This window comes from Triticum dicoccoides, chromosome 5A (genome assembly GCF_002162155.2).
Source record: "Triticum dicoccoides isolate Atlit2015 ecotype Zavitan chromosome 5A, WEW_v2.0, whole genome shotgun sequence".
Lineage (NCBI taxonomy): Eukaryota > Viridiplantae > Streptophyta > Magnoliopsida > Poales > Poaceae > Triticum > Triticum dicoccoides.
The window spans coordinates 307678591-307685035 of NC_041388.1; positions in this window are offsets into that span (position 1 = coordinate 307678591).

Consider the following 6445-nt stretch of genomic DNA (forward strand, 5'->3'; position numbering starts at 1 on the left):
ATACTTTCAATTACTTTTCTTGTTTATCAGCCATTTCAATTGGAGAGCGTGATGGCAGTATCTAAGGGAGTAACAACACGGTCTTCAGAAAAGATAGTGATAGCAGTTGATGCAGAAAGAACCACGGTTGTACTTTCCCAAGGACCAGATCCACCACACATAACCCAGACTCTCGCAGATTGTACCCCTACCCAGTTGGACAGAGAACTAGCTACACCCCTTCTAACCCCAACCCCGGCAGATAGTAACCCAGCTCCAATTGACACAGCACCGTCTCCACCACAGAGCACAAACACGAGCAGTTAGTAAGGGAACTGCAGTGCCCAAAGCACGAGGACCACCACTCCGAATCCCAACTCAACCCTTAAAGGAGAAGAAGATTTGTTCTCATGTCAGTTTCTGTAGCTATGGTTCATACTCCTTTGCTCTTGCATTACTGTATTTACTCATACCAACTATTTTCAAATTTGAAGGATGGAATTGAAACTCCAATGGCGCAACAGGTATGTTTTAAACCTGTTTCTTTAACTGGTTTACTGTTGTAACCTGCTCTATGTTGATTTCAGTTTCAATTGAATAAACAGTTATGTTCTCATGTCATGCACATTACAAGTGTTGTTATTGCTCTATAGTTACCCACACTTATATTCTGTGTATTTTGCTTTGTCTTGAACAAATATTATTTGAACTATGTCTTTATCTTGATTTGGCAACAAAAACTAGAATGATATAGACCATAAAGTGACCATGGTACATCGATATATGCTTGTTTCATGCTGTTATCCTGTCCACTTTACTACTGAACTCATTTACCAAAATGAGTTTCATATACAACATGGTAAACATGTGATGTGTCTGCTTGTTTCTCTTTTAATGCGGACAAAATATTGGAGAACAGTACTGCGTTATCCAATGGTAAAGGAAGTAATGCAGATAAGGTTCAAGATAGTGAGACATCCCTATTGGTCTCCAAGAATGCTGATAAAAACTATCTTGACGACAGTGAGGGAACCCAAAAGTCCTGTCTTGATGTAGTGTTCGAGTTACTGGCCACTACTGCTGGCACAAGCTCTTCGAACTCGTTGCCTGAATTAGTTCGTCTTCTTGAGTCTCAACTTCAAGTTGAAAGACATCGATCAGATGTGCTGCGACAGGAAGCTGAAGGACTGAGGAAGTCCCTGCAGAATTCAGATGCATATTTTCTGGTGCAACAGCAAGCGCTGGAGGATTTAAGCATCAAACAAGAGAAAGTTAATAAGCTTGCTAAGCATCTTGCCAGCATTATGGGTACCCAGGATATTGTTTCTTGAGATCTTCTGAAGTGGTTTCAGTTTTGGATTTATTGTGCTGTGGCGTTTATTTGCGTTGGTCGCCAACTTTGACAACCAGTGTATATGATATGCTGCTTTGTTCCCTATATTTGCACTGGTGGCGAACTTTGATGCCCAGTGGATGTAATATGTGTAATAGCCGTGATAGCCTAGCGTTAGTTGCTTGCTTATTTATTTCCTTGTTGTCTTGTTTATTTGTTTGCTTGTAGTCATTGCAGTTCTTTTTCCGGGGTTAGCTAGTGGCTGCAATAACCTATTTTTTAAAACTAGGCCACAATAACCATGGGCTAATATTTACTGTAGTGACACTAGGCCTCCTACTGGCCATAGAAACAATGGGCCTTCTACGGGCCGTAGAAACAATGGGCCTTCTATGGGCCGTATCATCAATGGGCCTTACACGGGACGTATGATCGATTGGCCAAACATGGGCCAAACAGACCGCATTATGGCCGTAAACGGGCTAGAGTTGGAATCGTCCGTTCATGGGCTGACCTTAACGGGCCATCTTTAATAGGCCATATTTGATGACGCTATGAAAATGGCCCAACGTATTAACGGACCACAAACGGGTCGACTGTAACCACGGGCTGAATTTGGCCCACAAGCAGAAAATGACAGTAACGGGCCGTTAAGTAAATGAATGCTGGAAATGAGCCCAAGAATAAATGGGTTCTGAGAAGGCCGAAAGATAACATGGGCTGGAAATGGCCCAATGGAATAGCGGGCCGTTAATGGGTATAAAGTGATACGCCGTTCATTACGGGCCAGTTTCACCACGGGTCGTTAATGGGTGTAAAGTGATACACTGTTCATTACGGGCCAGTTTCACCACGGGCCGTTAATAGGCCAAGAGTTACATAGGGCCTCATATGGGCCGAAAGACGTCATGGGCCATACATGGGCTAGAAATGAAAACGGGCTGGAATCCTATTGGGTGGCCCAGATGACGCTACTGGGCCTAATTCGGATAGGGTGTAACGGGCCTTGGGTTAGCGGGCTGTAAATGGGCTATATGTGAATAGGCCGTTAACAGGCTTTACATGGGCCGGCCCACCACCTTTTGACCAAGTCAAACGGGCCGGCCTTTTCACATGAATGGGCCTCTGTTGGGCCGTGCCACGTGTCGACGTATCATAGGCGCCTTCTGTCCAATGAGTGGATGACATCTGTCCCAACGATGAGCCGACACGTGTTTCCTCCAGCCAATGATGATTTTACACATGGAAAATCCCCATTGGCCGGGCTGTTAACGGGTTATCCGATCCAAAACCCGACGCGATAGCTTAACGGCATTCCGTTACAGTGGATGCCACGTGTCGGTCACCCTTGACAAAAGCACTTCTGTGACGCGGGGTTTATCGTCATGGAAGTGGACACTTCCGTGATGATAATTTTGGTAATGTCATGAAACACTTCTACGATAGCACATGTATGACTATCTTGATTCTGTCATAAAATCATCATGGATGTACATGCATGACAGAAAATGCGACCTACTGTGACAAACACGTATCATCATGGAAATATATTTTTTTGTAGTGCGATTACATAGAAGGATCATAAAGCAAAACTCACAAGTAGATCATACTAAGAACTTTTATTCTACTAGATCAAAATATTATCAAAAGGATCGAACTAAGAAAAGTGGTAAATATAAAAGTGATGGTGATACGATACTGGGGCACTCCCCCAAGCTTGGCAGTTGCCAAGGGGAGTGCCCATACCCATGTGATTATGTCTCCTTCTTTGTTGGTGAAGAGGGTGTTGGTTTTGTTGATGTCGTAGGCTTCTTCCTTAATTTGCGCTTGAGGATAGAATTTTGACCCCTTAGGTCATCGATCTCCTGCTCAAGGCTTAATAACTTCTTGCATAATTCCTATTTGTTTTCCTGCAAAAGGCGAAAAGGGATAAACTCGATCTTAGGTTTCTTTGCTCTATCAGGGAGGCTTGACTTTTTGAACTCCACATGCATGTCCCCAAGTTGGGGTAATGGGACTTCATCTTCATTTGAGCTCGTCTCCTCCCTTCCCTTGGGTTCATAGTCCTCTTCTTCTTCCGTAGTCCAACCACAATGCTCCATGGCCCCATAGACCTTAGGATCTACAAGATAATCAGCCACATAGCTTTCTCCTTCCAAATCCTGGGATGACATATTGCTCTAATCTGCAGCAGGGACAACTCGAAACAAAGACAGAGGATATCTGCGTGATACGGTGGTCAAAACCTTCGGAAGGTTATATAATGAATTTTTACTGACCAAAATATGTAACATGCAAGAAACAGAGTCCAGAGAGCACATGAGGTGCCCACGAGGTAGGGGGCGCGCCCAGGGGGGTAGGGCGCGCCCTCCACCCTCGTGGAGCCCTCGTGTCCTTCCCGGACTGCTTCTTATTTTTCTATTTTCTAAATATTCTAAAACGTAAGAAAATTGCCATTAGAACTGTTTTGGAGTCAGTTTACTTACCGTACCACATACCTATTCCTTTTCGGAGTCTGAAACGTTCCGGAAAGTGTCCCTTATGTATTCCTCCGGGGTTACGGTTTCAATAACATTGGTTTCAACATTTATAGGATTACCTGAGATATAATGTTTAATTCTTTGACCGTTCACCACCTTTGGATTTGTGCCTTCGAAGTTGTTGATTTTTATGGGACTGGAACGATAGACCTCCTCGATAACGTAAGGACCTTCCCATTTAGAGAGAAGTTTTCCTGCAAAAAATCTTAAACGAGAGTTGTATAGCAATACATAATCACCTACATTAAACTCACGCTTTTGTATTCTTTTGTCATGCCATCTTTTAACTTTTTCTTTAAATAATTTGGCATTCTTGTAGGCTTGGGTTCTCCATTCATCGAGTGAGCTAATGTCAAATAACCTCTTCTCACCGGCAAGTTTGAAATCATAATTGAGCTCTTTAATAGCCCAATAAGCCTAATGTTCTAGTTCGAGAGGTAAGTGACATGCTTTTCCATAGACCATTTTATACGAAGACATACCCATAGGATTTTTAGAAGCAGTTCTATAGGCCCATAATGCATCATCAAGTTTGTTGGACCAATTCTTTCTAGATCTATTAACAGTCTTTTGCAAAATTAATTTGAGCTCTCTATTACTCAATTCTACTTGACCACTGTACTGTGGGTGATAAGGAGATGCAATTATATGATTAACATCATATTTAGCAAGCATTTTATGGAAATCACCATGAATAAAATGTGAACCACCATCAGTCATTAAATATCTAGGGACTCCAAACCTTGGAAAAATAACTTCTTTAAGCATCTTAATAGAGGTGTTATGATCAGCACTACTAGTTGGAATAGTGTAACGCCCTCGATGCGGCTATATCTCCCATGTGTCGAAGCACGACTTAGAGGCATAACCGCATTGAAAGCAATGTTGCAAGAGAGGTCATCTTCGCAAACAACCCATGTAATACAATAAGGGAAAAGATACATAGTGGGCTTACAATCGCCACTTCACACAAATACATGAATAAAGCATTACATTCATCCAAATACACTCAAGGTCCGACTACGGAACCAAAATAAAAGAAGACTACCCCAAGAGCTACATAGATCCCCGATCTTCCCAACTGGGCTCCACTACTGATCAACTAGAAACGGAACAACATAATGAACACGATCTTCATCGAGCTCCTCCGTGAGCTCGGTTGCATCACCTGCACGGTATCATCGGCACCTACAAGCTGGTTTTCGAAGTATCTGTGAGTCACGGGGACTCAGAAATCTCACACCCTCGCGATCAAGACTATTTAAGCTTATAGGAAGGATAACAGGTATGAGGTGGAGCTGCAGCAAGCGACTAGCATATTTGGTGGCTAAGCATACGCAAATGAGAGCGAGAAGAGAAGGCAAAGCACGATACGATGAACTATGATCAAGAAGTGATCCTAGAACAACCTACGTCAAGCATAACTCCAACACCGTGTTCACTTCTCGGACCCCGCCGAGAAGAGACCATCACGGTTACATACGCGGTTGATGCATTTTAATTAAGATAAACTTTAGGTTTTCTACAACCGGACATTAACAAATTCCCATCTGCCCATAACCATGGGCACGGCTTTCGAAAGTTCAAATCCCTGCAGGGGTGTTCCAACTTAGCCCATCACAAGCTCTCACAGTCAACGAAGGATATTCCTTCTCCCAAGACAATCCCATCAGACTCGGCATCCCGGTTACAAGACATCCTCGACAATGGTAAAACAAGTCCAGCAAGACCACCTGATGCGCCGACATCCCGATAAGAGCTGCACATATCTCATTCTCAGGGCACACCGGATAAGCAATCCGTACAACTAAAACCAGCCCTCGAGATTCCCCGAGGTGGCGCTACAAGGGGCTCTAGTTTGGACCAACACTTAGACAAACACTGGCCCGGGGGGTTAAAATAAGATGACCCTCAGGATGCGCGACTCCCAAGGGAAAAAGGCTAGGTGGCGAATGGTAAAACCAAGGTTGGGCCTTACTGGAGGAGTTTTATTCAAGGCGAACTGTCAAGGGTTCCCATTATAACCCAACCGTGTAAGGAACGCAAAATCCAAGAACATAACACCGATATGAGGGAAACTAGGGCGGCAAGAGTGGAACAAAACACCAGGCATAAGGCCGAGCCTTCCACCCTTTACCAAGTATATAGATGCATTAATTAAAATAAGAGATATTGTGATATCCCAACAATAATATCCATGTTCCAACATGGAACAAACTCCAATCTTCACCTGGAACTAACAACTCTATAAGAGGGGCTGAGCAAAGCGGTAACATAGCCAAACAATGGTTTGCTAGGACAAGGTGGGTTAGATGTTTGGCTTAACAATATGGGAGGCATGATAAGCAAGTGGTAGGTATCGCAACATAGTCATAGCAAAAGAGCGAGCAACTAGCAAGCAAAGATAGAAGTGATTTCGAGGGTATGGTCATCTTGCCTGAAATCCCGCAAGGAAGAAGAACGAGTCCATGAAGAAGATAAACGGACATAGTCAAACGGATCCTCACAAACGCGACATTATCGGAACTAACCCGAAGAAGCAACACCGGAAAGAAGCAAACAACATAGTAAACAACCATCACATAAACATGGC